General features: G+C 35.1%; 8 non-coding genes across 8 annotated transcripts; all 8 read right to left on the bottom strand.

Moving 5' to 3' along the window:
* Positions 1–2212: 2212 nt before the first annotated feature.
* Positions 2213–2298, bottom strand: TRNAR-UCU (transfer RNA arginine (anticodon UCU)). Its single transcript is given in 2 exon segments — positions 2213–2248; positions 2262–2298. It is a non-coding gene; the product is annotated as a tRNA-Arg (tRNA).
* A 1484-nt stretch (positions 2299–3782) lies between these two features.
* Positions 3783–3868, bottom strand: TRNAR-UCU (transfer RNA arginine (anticodon UCU)). The gene is given in 2 exon segments: positions 3783–3818; positions 3832–3868. It is a non-coding gene; the product is annotated as a tRNA-Arg (tRNA).
* A 1484-nt stretch (positions 3869–5352) lies between these two features.
* Positions 5353–5438, bottom strand: TRNAR-UCU (transfer RNA arginine (anticodon UCU)). Its single transcript is given in 2 exon segments — positions 5353–5388; positions 5402–5438. It is a non-coding gene; the product is annotated as a tRNA-Arg (tRNA).
* A 1465-nt stretch (positions 5439–6903) lies between these two features.
* TRNAR-UCU (transfer RNA arginine (anticodon UCU)) lies at positions 6904–6989 on the bottom strand. Its single transcript is given in 2 exon segments — positions 6904–6939; positions 6953–6989. It is a non-coding gene; the product is annotated as a tRNA-Arg (tRNA).
* Positions 6990–8562: 1573 nt separating this feature from the next.
* On the bottom strand, positions 8563–8648 carry TRNAR-UCU (transfer RNA arginine (anticodon UCU)). The gene is given in 2 exon segments: positions 8563–8598; positions 8612–8648. It is a non-coding gene; the product is annotated as a tRNA-Arg (tRNA).
* A 1465-nt stretch (positions 8649–10113) lies between these two features.
* On the bottom strand, positions 10114–10199 carry TRNAR-UCU (transfer RNA arginine (anticodon UCU)). The gene is given in 2 exon segments: positions 10114–10149; positions 10163–10199. It is a non-coding gene; the product is annotated as a tRNA-Arg (tRNA).
* Positions 10200–13233: 3034 nt separating this feature from the next.
* TRNAR-UCU (transfer RNA arginine (anticodon UCU)) lies at positions 13234–13319 on the bottom strand. Its single transcript is given in 2 exon segments — positions 13234–13269; positions 13283–13319. It is a non-coding gene; the product is annotated as a tRNA-Arg (tRNA).
* A 1483-nt stretch (positions 13320–14802) lies between these two features.
* On the bottom strand, positions 14803–14889 carry TRNAR-UCU (transfer RNA arginine (anticodon UCU)). Its single transcript is given in 2 exon segments — positions 14803–14838; positions 14853–14889. It is a non-coding gene; the product is annotated as a tRNA-Arg (tRNA).
* Between the last annotated feature and the right edge of the window lie 967 nt (positions 14890–15856).

The following is a 15856-nucleotide window of genomic DNA, read 5'->3' as shown; positions in this document are numbered from 1 at the left end:
CACCGTTCACTGTGCCCCATAGCTGTGCTGTGCCATATACGGTGCTCTGCACCGTTCACTGTGCCCCATAGCTGTGCTGTGCCATATACGGTGCTCTGCACCGTTCACTGTGCCCCCCCTAGCTGTGCCATATACGGTGCTCTGCACCGTTCACTGTGCCCCCCCTAGCTGTGCCATATACGGTGCTCTGCACCGTTCACTGTGCCCCATAGCTGTGCTGTGCCATATACGGTGCTCTGCACCGTTCACTGTGCCCCCCCTAGCTGTGCCATATACGGTGCTCTGCACCGTTCATTGTGCCCCATAGCTGTGCTGTGCCATATACGGTGCTCTGCACCGTTCACTGTGCCCCATAGCTGTGCTGTGCCATATACGGTGCTCTGCACCGTTCATTGTGCCCCATAGCTGTGCTGTGCCATATACGGTGCTCTGCACCGTTCACTGTGCCCCATAGATGTTCCACATAAATTTGTGCCGCCGCTGCCGCAATAAAGAAAAAAAAACACATACTCACCTCCCTTGATTGCAGCTCCCGGCGTCTCGTTCCGGCGCCTCCATCTTCCCGGCGTCTCTGCTCTGACTGATCAGGCAGAGGGCGCCGCGCACACTGTATGCGTCATCGCGCCCTCTGCCTGATCAGTCAGAGAGCAGAGACGCCGGGAAGATGGAGGCGCCGGCCGGGAAGATGGATCGGCGCCCGGCGGCTGGAACGAGGACAGGTGAATATAACATACTCACCTAGTCCTGGCGATCCTCGCGCTGTCCCCTCCTGTCTTCGGTGCCGCAGCTTCTTTCTCTATCAGCGGTCACCGGCACCGCTGATTAGAGAAATGAATAAGCGGCTCCGCCCCTATGGGAGGTGGAGCCGCTTATTCATTTCTGTAATGAGCGGTCCCACGTGACCGCTGAAGAGAGGAAGAAGCTGCAGCGCCGAAGCCCGTGGGACGGCAGGGACAGCGCGAGGATCGCTGGGACTAGGTAAGTATGCCTCAGCGCCCTCACCCCCTCACCTGCCGACCCCACCGCTACCGTGACTCGAGTATAAGCCGAGGGGGGCACTTTCAGCCCAAAAATTTGGGCTGAAAATCTCGGCTTATACTCGAGTATATACGGTAATCCGAGAAAAATGGCTTGGAACATCAGTTTCGTTGCACGCTAATGGGACACTGGTTTGGGAAGGATATTAGTCAAAACAAAGGAAATAATTTTAGCTATATGATAAGACTATCAGAGAACATTTGTTTTAGTCCAAATTAATGCTGGTAAATTTTCTGGAGTGCTCCTGTAGATATCCTGACTTTAGCAGTCAGCTATGCTTTTCTTTAGAAGTTTTTCCTTTCCTCATTTTTTCCTTTTACAGTTTTTCTAAAAATATCTAGGACTGTACATTAATGGCCAAAAGTTTTCAGACTGATACAAAATTTGGCTTTCACAAAGTTTACTGCTTCAGATTTTATAGTGGTAATTTGTGTTAACTCTAGATTATTATGAAAAGAGATCAGATGATTTGTCCAAAATTATAAACTAATTTCTTACCATAAAAATAAACTTAATCACAAAAAACTAATTTCCGCTGAATTTCAGCTCTCCAAAAATTACCTACTTACATGAATTCAGTGATCTCGTTAGCGAAGCAGAAAGTGTTTATGAGGACAAGGCAGCTGATATCACTCTGTTCTCATCTTTAAACTTGTTTTGCCACTTTTTAGCCAAAGAATGTCCACGTTTTGCATAATGACCTAAAATTCATAACAAAAAAACATATCATCAATCTATGGATGGACTGGAGTATGCTTGTGCCAAATTTGCATTTTGTTAAGTTATAGTTGAAAAATAAGCCAAAAATATCTAGAAACCCCAAATCCAGACAGTAGAGATCGTAAAGAAATATCTTATAAACACATACAAAATCAACTTTTAAAAAGGTTCAAATTAAAAAAAGAACTTGGGACTACTGAAAACAGGACATAGAACACCAAACACTAGACCAAAAATATGCAATAATGAATTGTGCCCTATCTGCTATCCTTTGGGTCGATGAGCCTTCAGTATCTGCTCTTTCTACGTTCTTTGACAAGTTCAAACCTAAATACGACTTCTAATTTTCTCTAAACATTAATATGAAGCCCAGATCTGATACCTTAACTTTTCCTTTTTCATATTTCCAACAACAACTGAGACAAAGTATAAATGTCACACAAACTTCAAAATACGACTCTGGTGGGACTCGAACCCACAACCTTTGAATCACATCAGTTCCCTAGAAGTCCAATGCGCTATCCATTGCGCCACAGAGCCACAAGTCTTTTACTTGAAGTAGGTGTTTTGTCAAATCTAGACACTCAACATTTTCCTGATGACTGGTAACAGAAATATTTCTTTTCTTTTTGCAATTTTACTCTTGTTTTCCTATTTGTAAAGTTAAAACTGATCAGAAAGAAAAAGCATATAATGTAAAAGAGAAAGATCTATTTCATAATAAAACTCATTACATGCACTTTTTTAGTCTTATATGCCAGGAGTTAATTTTAAATTACTAACAGAGTTCCCTGTTGGTAAAGTGTGGGACAATAATGTATGCAAGACTACAAAAGGGGTTCCTTTGGTTGGTTTCTAACTCTCAAGCTTTGATCTTTTTTACTTTCTACATCTTCAATGCAGTAGCCACTGAGCCTCAGAAACTTAATCCGAGAAAAATGGCTTGGAACATCAGTTTCGTTGCACGCTAATGGGACACTGGTTTGGGAAGGATATTAGTCAAAACAAAGGAAATAATTTTAGCCATATGATAAGACTATCAGAGAACATTTGTTTTAGTCCAAATTAATGCTGGTAAATTTTCTGGAGTGCTCCTGTAGATATCCTGACTTTAGCAGTCAGCTATGCTTTTCTTTAGAAGTTTTTCCTTTCCTCATTTTTTCCTTTTACAGTTTTTCTAAAAATATCTAGGACTGTACATTAATGGCCAAAAGTTTTCAGACTGATACAAAATTTGGCTTTCACAAAGTTTACTGCTTCAGATTTTATAGTGGTAATTTGTGTTAAGTCTAGATTATTATGAAAAGAGATCAGATGATTTGTCCAAAATTATAAACTAATTTCTTACCATAAAAATAAACTTAATCACAAAAAACTAATTTCTGCTGAATTTCAGCTCTCCAAAAATTACCTACTTACATGAATTCAGTGATCTCGTTAGCGAAGCAGAAAGTGTTTATGAGGACAAGGCAGCTGATATCACTCTGTTCTCATCTTTAAACTTGTTTTGCCACTTTTTAGCCAAAGAATGTCCACGTTTTGCATAATGACCTAAAATTCATAACAAAAAAACATATCATCAATCTATGGATGGACTGGAGTATGCTTGCGCCAAATTTGCATTTTGTTAAGTTATAGTTGAAAAATAAGCCAAAAATATCTAGAAACCCCAAATCCAGACAGTAGAGATCGTAAAGAAATATCTTATAAACACATACAAAATCAACTTTTAAAAAGGTTCAAATTAAAAAAAGAACTTGGGACTACTGAAAACAGGACATAGAACACCAAACACTAGACCAAAAATATGCAATAATGAATTGTGCCCTATCTGCTATCCTTTGGGTCGATGAGCCTTCAGTATCTGCTCTTTCTACGTTCTTTGACAAGTTCAAACCTAAATACGACTTCTAATTTTCTCTAAACATTAATATGAAGCCCAGATCTGATACCTTAACTTTTCCTTTTTCATATTTCCAACAACAACTGAGACAAAGTATAAATGTCACACAAACTTCAAAATACGACTCTGGTGGGACTCGAACCCACAACCTTTGAATCACATCAGTTCCCTAGAAGTCCAATGCGCTATCCATTGCGCCACAGAGCCACAAGTCTTTTACTTGAAGTAGGTGTTTTGTCAAATCTAGACACTCAACATTTTCCTGATGACTGGTAACAGAAATATTTCTTTTCTTTTTGCAATTTTACTCTTGTTTTCCTATTTGTAAAGTTAAAACTGATCAGAAAGAAAAAGCATATAATGTAAAAGAGAAAGATCTATTTCATAATAAAACTCATTACATGCACTTTTTTAGTCTTATATGCCAGGAGTTAATTTTAAATTACTAACAGAGTTCCCTGTTGGTAAAGTGTGGGACAATAATGTATGCAAGACTACAAAAGGGGTTCCTTTGGTTGGTTTCTAACTCTCAAGCTTTGATCTTTTTTACTTTCTACATCTTCAATGCAGTAGCCACTGAGCCTCAGAAACTTAATCCGAGAAAAATGGCTTGGAACATCAGTTTCGTTGCACGCTAATGGGACACTGGTTTGGGAAGGATATTAGTCAAAACAAAGGAAATAATTTTAGCCATATGATAAGACTATCAGAGAACATTTGTTTTAGTCCAAATTAATGCTGGTAAATTTTCTGGAGTGCTCCTGTAGATATCCTGACTTTAGCAGTCAGCTATGCTTTTCTTTAGAAGTTTTTCCTTTCCTCATTTTTTCCTTTTACAGTTTTTCTAAAAATATCTAGGACTGTACATTAATGGCCAAAAGTTTTCAGACTGATACAAAATTTGGCTTTCACAAAGTTTACTGCTTCAGATTTTATAGTGGTAATTTGTGTTAAGTCTAGATTATTATGAAAAGAGATCAGATGATTTGTCCAAAATTATAAACTAATTTCTTACCATAAAAATAAACTTAATCACAAAAAACTAATTTCTGCTGAATTTCAGCTCTCCAAAAATTACCTACTTACATGAATTCAGTGATCTCGTTAGCGAAGCAGAAAGTGTTTATGAGGACAAGGCAGCTGATATCACTCTGTTCTCATCTTTAAACTTGTTTTGCCACTTTTTAGCCAAAGAATGTCCACGTTTTGCATAATGACCTAAAATTCATAACAAAAAAACATATCATCAATCTATGGATGGACTGGAGTATGCTTGTGCCAAATTTGCATTTTGTTAAGTTATAGTTGAAAAATAAGCCAAAAATATCTAGAAACCCCAAATCCAGACAGTAGAGATCGTAAAGAAATATCTTATAAACACATACAAAATCAACTTTTAAAAAGGTTCAAATTAAAAAAAGAACTTGGGACTACTGAAAACAGGACATAGAACACCAAACACTAGACCAAAAATATGCAATAATGAATTGTGCCCTATCTGCTATCCTTTGGGTCGATGAGCCTTCAGTATCTGCTCTTTCTACGTTCTTTGACAAGTTCAAACCTAAATACGACTTCTAATTTTCTCTAAACATTAATATGAAGCCCAGATCTGATACCTTAACTTTTCCTTTTTCATATTTCCAACAACAACTGAGACAAAGTATAAATGTCACACAAACTTCAAAATACGACTCTGGTGGGACTCGAACCCACAACCTTTGAATCACATCAGTTCCCTAGAAGTCCAATGCGCTATCCATTGCGCCACAGAGCCACAAGTCTTTTACTTGAAGTAGGTGTTTTGTCAAATCTAGACACTCAACATTTTCCTGATGACTGGTAACAGAAATATTTCTTTTCTTTTTGCAATTTTACTCTTGTTTTCCTATTTGTAAAGTTAAAACTGATCAGAAAGAAAAAGCATATAATGTAAAAGAGAAAGATCTATTTCATAATAAAACTCATTACATGCACTTTTTTAGTCTTATATGCCAGGAGTTAATTTTAAATTACTAACAGAGTTCCCTGTTGGTAAAGTGTGGGACAATAATGTATGCAAGACTACAAAAGGGGTTCCTTTGGTTGGTTTCTAACTCTCAAGCTTTGATCTTTTTTACTTTCTACATCTTCAATGCAGTAGCCACTGAGCCTCAGAAACTTAATCCGAGAAAAATGGCTTGGAACATCAGTTTCGTTGCACGCTAATGGGACACTGGTTTGGGAAGGATATTAGTCAAAACAAAGGAAATAATTTTAGCCATATGATAAGACTATCAGAGAACATTTGTTTTAGTCCAAATTAATGCTGGTAAATTTTCTGGAGTGCTCCTGTAGATATCCTGACTTTAGCAGTCAGCTATGCTTTTCTTTAGAAGTTTTTCCTTTCCTCATTTTTTCCTTTTACAGTTTTTCTAAAAATATCTAGGACTGTACATTAATGGCCAAAAGTTTTCAGACTGATACAAAATTTGGCTTTCACAAAGTTTACTGCTTCAGATTTTATAGTGGTAATTTGTGTTAAGTCTAGATTATTATGAAAAGAGATCAGATGATTTGTCCAAAATTATAAACTAATTTCTTACCATAAAAATAAACTTAATCACAAAAAACTAATTTCTGCTGAATTTCAGCTCTCCAAAAATTACCTACTTACATGAATTCAGTGATCTCGTTAGCGAAGCAGAAAGTGTTTATGAGGACAAGGCAGCTGATATCACTCTGTTCTCATCTTTAAACTTGTTTTGCCACTTTTTAGCCAAAGAATGTCCACGTTTTGCATAATGACCTAAAATTCATAACAAAAAAACATATCATCAATCTATGGATGGACTGGAGTATGCTTGTGCCAAATTTGCATTTTGTTAAGTTATAGTTGAAAAATAAGCCAAAAATATCTAGAAACCCCAAATCCAGACAGTAGAGATCGTAAAGAAATATCTTATAAACACATAAAAAATCAACTTTTAAAAAGGTTCAAATTAAAAAAAGAACTTGGGACTACTGAAAACAGGACATAGAACACCAAACACTAGACCAAAAATATGCAATAATGAATTCTGCCCTATCTGCTATACTTTGGGTCAATGAGCCTTCAGTATCTGCTCTTTCTACATTCTTTGACAAGTTCAAACCTAAATACGACTTCTAATTTTCTCTAAACATTAATACTTTTTTTTTCCTTTTTCATATTTCCAACAACAACTGAGACAAAGTATAAATGTCACACAAACTTCAAAATACGACTCTGGTGGGACTCGAACCCACAACCTTTGAATCACATCAGTTCCCTAGAAGTCCAATGCGCTATCCATTGCGCCACAGAGCCACAAGTCTTTTACTTGAAGTAGGTGTTTTGTCCTTTGAATCACATCAGTTCCCTAGAAGTCCAATGCGCTATCCATTGCGCCACAGAGCCCAAGTCTTTTACTTGAAGTAGGTGTTTTGTCAAATCTAGACACTCAACATTTTCCTGATGACTGGTAACAGAAAGATTTATTTTCTCTTTGCAATTTTACTTTTGTTTTCCTATTTGTAAAGTTAAAACTGATCAGAAAGAAAAAGCATATAATGTAAAAGAGAAAGATCTATTTCATAATAAAACTCATTACATGCACTTTTTTAGTCTTATATGCCAGGAGTTAATTTTAAATTATTAACAGAGTTCCCTGTTGGTAAAGTGTGGGACAGTAATGTATGCAAGACTACAAAAGGGGTTCCTTTGGTTGGTTTCTAACTCTCAAGCTTTGATCTTTTTTACTTTCTACATCTTCAATGCAGTAGCCACTGAGCCTCAGAAACTTAATCCGAGAAAAATGGCTTGGAACATCAGTTTCGTTGCACGCTAATGGGACACTGGTTTGGGAAGGATATTAGTCAAAACAAAGGAAATAATTTTAGCTATATGATAAGACTATCAGAGAACATTTGTTTTAGTCCAAATTAATGCTGGTAAATTTTCTGGAGTGCTCCTGTAGATATCCTGACTTTAGCAGTCAGCTATGCTTTTCTTTAGAAGTTTTTCCTTTCCTCATTTTTTCCTTTTACAGATTTTCTAAAAATATCTAGGACTGTACATTAATGGCCAAAAGTTTTCAGACTGATACAAAATTTGGCTTTCACAAAGTTTACTGCTTCAGATTTTATAGTGGTAATTTGTGTTAACTCTAGATTATTATGAAAAGAGATCAGATGATTTGTCCAAAATTATAAACTAATTTCTTACCATAAAAATAAACTTAATCACAAAAAACTAATTTCCGCTGAATTTCAGCTCTCCAAAAATTACCTACTTACATGAATTCAGTGATCTCGTTAGCGAAGCAGAAAGTGTTTATGAGGACAAGGCAGCTGATATCACTCTGTTCTCATCTTTAAACTTGTTTTGCCACTTTTTAGCCAAAGAATGTCCACGTTTTGCATAATGACCTAAAATTCATAACAAAAAAACATATCATCAATCTATGGATGGACTGGAGTATGCTTGTGCCAAATTTGCATTTTGTTAAGTTATAGTTGAAAAATAAGCCAAAAATATCTAGAAACCCCAAATCCAGACAGTAGAGATCGTAAAGAAATATCTTATAAACACATACAAAATCAACTTTTAAAAAGGTTCAAATTAAAAAAAGAACTTGGGACTACTGAAAACAGGACATAGAACACCAAACACTAGACCAAAAATATGCAATAATGAATTGTGCCCTATCTGCTATCCTTTGGGTCGATGAGCCTTCAGTATCTGCTCTTTCTACGTTCTTTGACAAGTTCAAACCTAAATACGACTTCTAATTTTCTCTAATCATTAATATGAAGCCCAGATCTGATACCTTAACTTTTCCTTTTTCATATTTCCAACAACAACTGAGACAAAGTATAAATGTCACACAAACTTCAAAATACGACTCTGGTGGGACTCGAACCCACAACCTTTGAATCACATCAGTTCCCTAGAAGTCCAATGCGCTATCCATTGCGCCACAGAGCCACAAGTCTTTTACTTGAAGTAGGTGTTTTGTCAAATCTAGACACTCAACATTTTCCTGATGACTGGTAACAGAAAGATTTCTTTTCTTTTTGCAATTTTACTCTTGTTTTCCTATTTGTAAAGTTAAAACTGATCAGAAAGAAAAAGCATATAATGTAAAAGAGAAAGATCTATTTCATAATAAAACTCATTACATGCACTTTTTTAGTCTTATATGCCAGGAGTTAATTTTAAATTACTAACAGAGTTCCCTGTTGGTAAAGTGTGGGACAATAATGTATGCAAGACTACAAAAGGGGTTCCTTTGGTTGGTTTCTAACTCTCAAGCTTTGATCTTTTTTACTTTCTACATCTTCAATGCAGTAGCCACTGAGCCTCAGAAACTTAATCCGAGAAAAATGGCTTGGAACATCAGTTTCGTTGCACGCTAATGGGACACTGGTTTGGGAAGGATATTAGTCAAAACAAAGGAAATAATTTTAGCCATATGATAAGACTATCAGAGAACATTTGTTTTAGTCCAAATTAATGCTGGTAAATTTTCTGGAGTGCTCCTGTAGATATCCTGACTTTAGCAGTCAGCTATGCTTTTCTTTAGAAGTTTTTCCTTTCCTCATTTTTTCCTTTTACAGTTTTTCTAAAAATATCTAGGACTGTACATTAATGGCCACAAGTTTTCAGACTGATACAAAATTTGGCTTTCACAAAGTTTACTGCTTCAGATTTTATAGTGGTAATTTGTGTTAAGTCTAGATTATTATGAAAAGAGATCAGATGATTTGTCCAAAATTATAAACTAATTTCTTACCATAAAAATAAACTTAATCACAAAAAACTAATTTCTGCTGAATTTCAGCTCTCCAAAAATTACCTACTTACATGAATTCAGTGATCTCGTTAGCGAAGCAGAAAGTGTTTATGAGGACAAGGCAGCTGATATCACTCTGTTCTCATCTTTAAACTTGTTTTGCCACTTTTTAGCCAAAGAATGTCCACGTTTTGCATAATGACCTAAAATTCATAACAAAAAAACATATCATCAATCTATGGATGGACTGGAGTATGCTTGTGCCAAATTTGCATTTTGTTAAGTTATAGTTGAAAAATAAGCCAAAAATATCTAGAAACCCCAAATCCAGACAGTAGAGATCGTAAAGAAATATCTTATAAACACATAAAAAATCAACTTTTAAAAAGGTTCAAATTAAAAAAAGAACTTGGGACTACTGAAAACAGGACATAGAACACCAAACACTAGACCAAAAATATGCAATAATGAATTGTGCCCTATCTGCTATCCTTTGGGTCAATGAGCCTTCAGTATCTGCTCTTTCTACATTCTTTGACAAGTTCAAACCTAAATACGACTTCTAATTTTCTCTAAACATTAATACTTTTTTTTTCCTTTTTCATATTTCCAACAACAACTGAGACAAAGTATAAATGTCACACAAACTTCAAAATACGACTCTGGTGGGACTCGAACCCACAACCTTTGAATCACATCAGTTCCCTAGAAGTCCAATGCGCTATCCATTGCGCCACAGAGCCCAAGTCTTTTACTTGAAGTAGGTGTTTTGTCAAATCTAGACACTCAACATTTTCCTGATGACTGGTAACAGAAAGATTTATTTTCTCTTTGCAATTTTACTTTTGTTTTCCTATTTGTAAAGTTAAAACTGATCAGAAAGAAAAAGCATATAATGTAAAAGAGAAAGATCTATTTCATAATAAAACTCATTACATGCACTTTTTTAGTCTTATATGCCAGGAGTTAATTTTAAATTATTAACAGAGTTCCCTGTTGGTAAAGTGTGGGACAGTAATGTATGCAAGACTACAAAAGGGGTTCCTTTGGTTGGTTTCTAACTCTCAAGCTTTGATCTTTTTTACTTTCTACATCTTCAATGCAGTAGCCACTGAGCCTCAGAAACTTAATCCGAGAAAAATGGCTTGGAACATCAGTTTCGTTGCACGCTAATGGGACACTGGTTTGGGAAGGATATTAGTCAAAACAAAGGAAATAATTTTAGCTATATGATAAGACTATCAGAGAACATTTGTTTTAGTCCAAATTAATGCTGGTAAATTTTCTGGAGTGCTCCTGTAGATATCCTGACTTTAGCAGTCAGCTATGCTTTTCTTTAGAAGTTTTTCCTTTCCTCATTTTTTCCTTTTACAGATTTTCTAAAAATATCTAGGACTGTACATTAATGGCCAAAAGTTTTCAGACTGATACAAAATTTGGCTTTCACAAAGTTTACTGCTTCAGATTTTATAGTGGTAATTTGTGTTAACTCTAGATTATTATGAAAAGAGATCAGATGATTTGTCCAAAATTATAAACTAATTTCTTACCATAAAAATAAACTTAATCACAAAAAACTAATTTCCGCTGAATTTCAGCTCTCCAAAAATTACCTACTTACATGAATTCAGTGATCTCGTTAGCGAAGCAGAAAGTGTTTATGAGGACAAGGCAGCTGATATCACTCTGTTCTCATCTTTAAACTTGTTTTGCCACTTTTTAGCCAAAGAATGTCCACGTTTTGCATAATGACCTAAAATTCATAACAAAAAAACATATCATCAATCTATGGATGGACTGGAGTATGCTTGTGCCAAATTTGCATTTTGTTAAGTTATAGTTGAAAAATAAGCCAAAAATATCTAGAAACCCCAAATCCAGACAGTAGAGATCGTAAAGAAATATCTTATAAACACATACAAAATCAACTTTTAAAAAGGTTCAAATTAAAAAAAGAACTTGGGACTACTGAAAACAGGACATAGAACACCAAACACTAGACCAAAAATATGCAATAATGAATTGTGCCCTATCTGCTATCCTTTGGGTCGATGAGCCTTCAGTATCTGCTCTTTCTACGTTCTTTGACAAGTTCAAACCTAAATACGACTTCTAATTTTCTCTAAACATTAATATGAAGCCCAGATCTGATACCTTAACTTTTCCTTTTTCATATTTCCAACAACAACTGAGACAAAGTATAAATGTCACACAAACTTCAAAATACGACTCTGGTGGGACTCGAACCCACAACCTTTGAATCACATCAGTTCCCTAAAAGTCCAATGCGCTATCCATTGCGCCACAGAGCCACAAGTCTTTTACTTGAAGTAGGTGTTTTGTCAAATCTAGACACTCAACATTTTCCTGATGACTGGTAACAGAAAGATTTCTTTTCTTTTTGCAATTTTACTCTTGTTTTCCTATTTGTAAAGTTAAAACTGATCAGAAAGAAAAAGCATATAATGTAAAAGAGAAAGATCTATTTCATAATAAAACTCATTACATGCACTTTTTTAGTCTTATATGCCAGGAGTTAATTTTAAATTACTAACAGAGTTCCCTGTTGGTAAAGTGTGGGACAATAATGTATGCAAGACTACAAAAGGGGTTCCTTTGGTTGGTTTCTAACTCTCAAGCTTTGATCTTTTTTACTTTCTACATCTTCAATGCAGTAGCCACTGAGCCTCAGAAACTTAATCCGAGAAAAATGGCTTGGAACATCAGTTTCGTTGCACGCTAATGGGACACTGGTTTGGGAAGGATATTAGTCAAAACAAAGGAAATAATTTTAGCCATATGATAAGACTATCAGAGAACATTTGTTTAAGTCCAAATTAATGCTGGTAAATTTTCTGGAGTGCTCCTGTAGATATCCTGACTTTAGCAGTCAGCTATGCTTTTCTTTAGAAGTTTTTCCTTTCCTCATTTTTTCCTTTTACAGTTTTTCTAAAAATATCTAGGACTGTACATTAATGGCCACAAGTTTTCAGACTGATACAAAATTTGGCTTTCACAAAGTTTACTGCTTCAGATTTTATAGTGGTAATTTGTGTTAAGTCTAGATTATTATGAAAAGAGATCAGATGATTTGTCCAAAATTATAAACTAATTTCTTACCATAAAAATAAACTTAATCACAAAAAACTAATTTCTGCTGAATTTCAGCTCTCCAAAAATTACCTACTTACATGAATTCAGTGATCTCGTTAGCGAAGCAGAAAGTGTTTATGAGGACAAGGCAGCTGATATCACTCTGTTCTCATCTTTAAACTTGTTTTGCCACTTTTTAGCCAAAGAATGTCCACGTTTTGCATAATGACCTAAAATTCATAACAAAAAAACATATCCTCAATCTATGGATGGACTGGAGTATGCTTGTGCCAAATTTGCATTTTGTTAAGTTATAGTTGAAAAATAAGCCAAAAATATCTAGAAACCCCAAATCCAGACAGTAGAGATCGTAAAGAAATATCTTATAAACACATAAAAAATCAACTTTTAAAAAGGTTCAAATTAAAAAAAGAACTTGGGACTACTGAAAACAGGACATAGAACACCAAACACTAGACCAAAAATATGCAATAATGAATTGTGCCCTATCTGCTATCCTTTGGGTCAATGAGCCTTCAGTATCTGCTCTTTCTACATTCTTTGACAAGTTCAAACCTAAATACGACTTCTAATTTTCTCTAAACATTAATACTTTTTTTTTCCTTTTTCATATTTCCAACAACAACTGAGACAAAGTATAAATGTCACACAAACTTCAAAATACGACTCTGGTGGGACTCGAACCCACAACCTTTGAATCACATCAGTTCCCTAGAAGTCCAATGCGCTATCCATTGCGCCACAGAGCCCAAGTCTTTTACTTGAAGTAGGTGTTTTGTCAAATCTAGACACTCAACATTTTCCTGATGACTGGTAACAGAAAGATTTCTTTTCTCTTTGCAATTTTACTTTTGTTTTCCTATTTGTAAAGTTAAAACTGATCAGAAAGAAAAAGCATATAATGTAAAAGAGAAAGATCTATTTCATAATAAAACTCATTACATGCACTTTTTTAGTCTTATATGCCAGGAGTTAATTTTAAATTATTAACAGAGTTCCCTGTTGGTAAAGTGTGGGACAGTAATGTATGCAAGACTACAAAAGGGGTTCCTTTGGTTGGTTTCTAACTCTCAAGCTTTGATCTTTTTTACTTTCTACATCTTCAATGCAGTAGCCACTGAGCCTCAGAAACTTAATCCGAGAAAAATGGCTTGGAACATCAGTTTCGTTGCACGCTAATGGGACACTGGTTTGGGAAGGATATTAGTCAAAACAAAGGAAATAATTTTAGCTATATGATAAGACTATCAGAGAACATTTGTTTTAGTCCAAATTAATGCTGGTAAATTTTCTGGAGTGCTCCTGTAGATATCCTGACTTTAGCAGTCAGCTATGCTTTTCTTTAGAAGTTTTTCCTTTCCTCATTTTTTCCTTTTACAGATTTTCTAAAAATATCTAGGACTGTACATTAATGGCCAAAAGTTTTCAGACTGATACAAAATTTGGCTTTCACAAAGTTTACTGCTTCAGATTTTATAGTGGTAATTTGTGTTAACTCTAGATTATTATGAAAAGAGATCAGATGATTTGTCCAAAATTATAAACTAATTTCTTACCATAAAAATAAACTTAATCACAAAAAACTAATTTCCGCTGAATTTCAGCTCTCCAAAAATTACCTACTTACATGAATTCAGTGATCTCGTTAGCGAAGCAGAAAGTGTTTATGAGGACAAGGCAGCTGATATCACTCTGTTCTCATCTTTAAACTTGTTTTGCCACTTTTTAGCCAAAGAATGTCCACGTTTTGCATAATGACCTAAAATTCATAACAAAAAAACATATCATCAATCTATGGATGGACTGGAGTATGCTTGTGCCAAATTTGCATTTTGTTAAGTTATAGTTGAAAAATAAGCCAAAAATATCTAGAAACCCCAAATCCAGACAGTAGAGATCGTAAAGAAATATCTTATAAACACATACAAAATCAACTTTTAAAAAGGTTCAAATTAAAAAAAGAACTTGGGACTACTGAAAACAGGACATAGAACACCAAACACTAGACCAAAAATATGCAATAATGAATTGTGCCCTATCTGCTATCCTTTGGGTCGATGAGCCTTCAGTATCTGCTCTTTCTACGTTCTTTGACAAGTTCAAACCTAAATACGACTTCTAATTTTCTCTAAACATTAATATGAAGCCCAGATCTGATACCTTAACTTTTCCTTTTTCATATTTCCAACAACAACTGAGACAAAGTATAAATGTCACACAAACTTCAAAATACGACTCTGGTGGGACTCGAACCCACAACCTTTAGAATCACATCAGTTCCCTAGAAGTCCAATGCGCTATCCATTGCGCCACAGAGCCACAAGTCTTTTACTTGAAGTAGGTGTTTTGTCAAATCTAGACACTCAACATTTTCCTGATGACTGGTAACAGAAAGATTTCTTTTCTTTTTGCAATTTTACTCTTGTTTTCCTATTTGTAAAGTTAAAACTGATCAGAAAGAAAAAGCATATAATGTAAAAGAGAAAGATCTATTTCATAATAAAACTCATTACATGCACTTTTTTAGTCTTATATGCCAGGAGTTAATTATAAATTACTAACAGAGTTCCCTGTTGGTAAAGTGTGGGACAATAATGTATGCAAGACTACAAAAGGGGTTCCTTTGGTTGGTTTCTAACTCTCAAGCTTTGATCTTTTTTACTTTCTACATCTTCAATGCAGTAGCCACTGAGCCTCAGAAACTTAATCCGAGAAAAATGGCTTGGAACATCAGTTTCGTTGCACGCTAATGGGACACTGGTTTGGGAAGGATATTAGTCAAAACAAAGGAAATAATTTTAGCCATATGATAAGACTATCAGAGAACATTTGTTTTAGTCCAAATTAATGCTGGTAAATTTTCTGGAGTGCTCCTGTAGATATCCTGACTTTAGCAGTCAGCTATGCTTTTCTTTAGAAGTTTTTCCTTTCCTCATTTTTTCCTTTTACAGTTTTTCTAAAAATATCTAGGACTGTACATTAATGGCCAAAAGTTTTCAGACTGATACAAAATTTGGCTTTCACAAAGTTTACTGCTTCAGATTTTATAGTGGTAATTTGTGTTAAGTCTAGATTATTATGAAAAGAGATCAGATGATTTGTCCAAAATTATAAACTAATTTCTTACCATAAAAATAAACTTAATCACAAAAAACTAATTTCTGCTGAATTTCAGCTCTCCAAAAATTAACTACTTACATGAATTCAGTGATCTCGTTAGCGAAGCAGAAAGTGTTTATGAGGACAAGGCAGCTGATATCACTCTGTTCTCATCTTTAAACTTGTT

Source organism: Ranitomeya imitator, chromosome 1 (assembly GCF_032444005.1).
Source record: "Ranitomeya imitator isolate aRanImi1 chromosome 1, aRanImi1.pri, whole genome shotgun sequence".
In the NCBI taxonomy this organism is placed as follows: domain Eukaryota; kingdom Metazoa; phylum Chordata; class Amphibia; order Anura; family Dendrobatidae; genus Ranitomeya; species Ranitomeya imitator.
The sequence above is the reverse complement of the archived record's forward strand: the minus strand, read 5'-3'. Positions and strand labels throughout refer to the sequence as shown.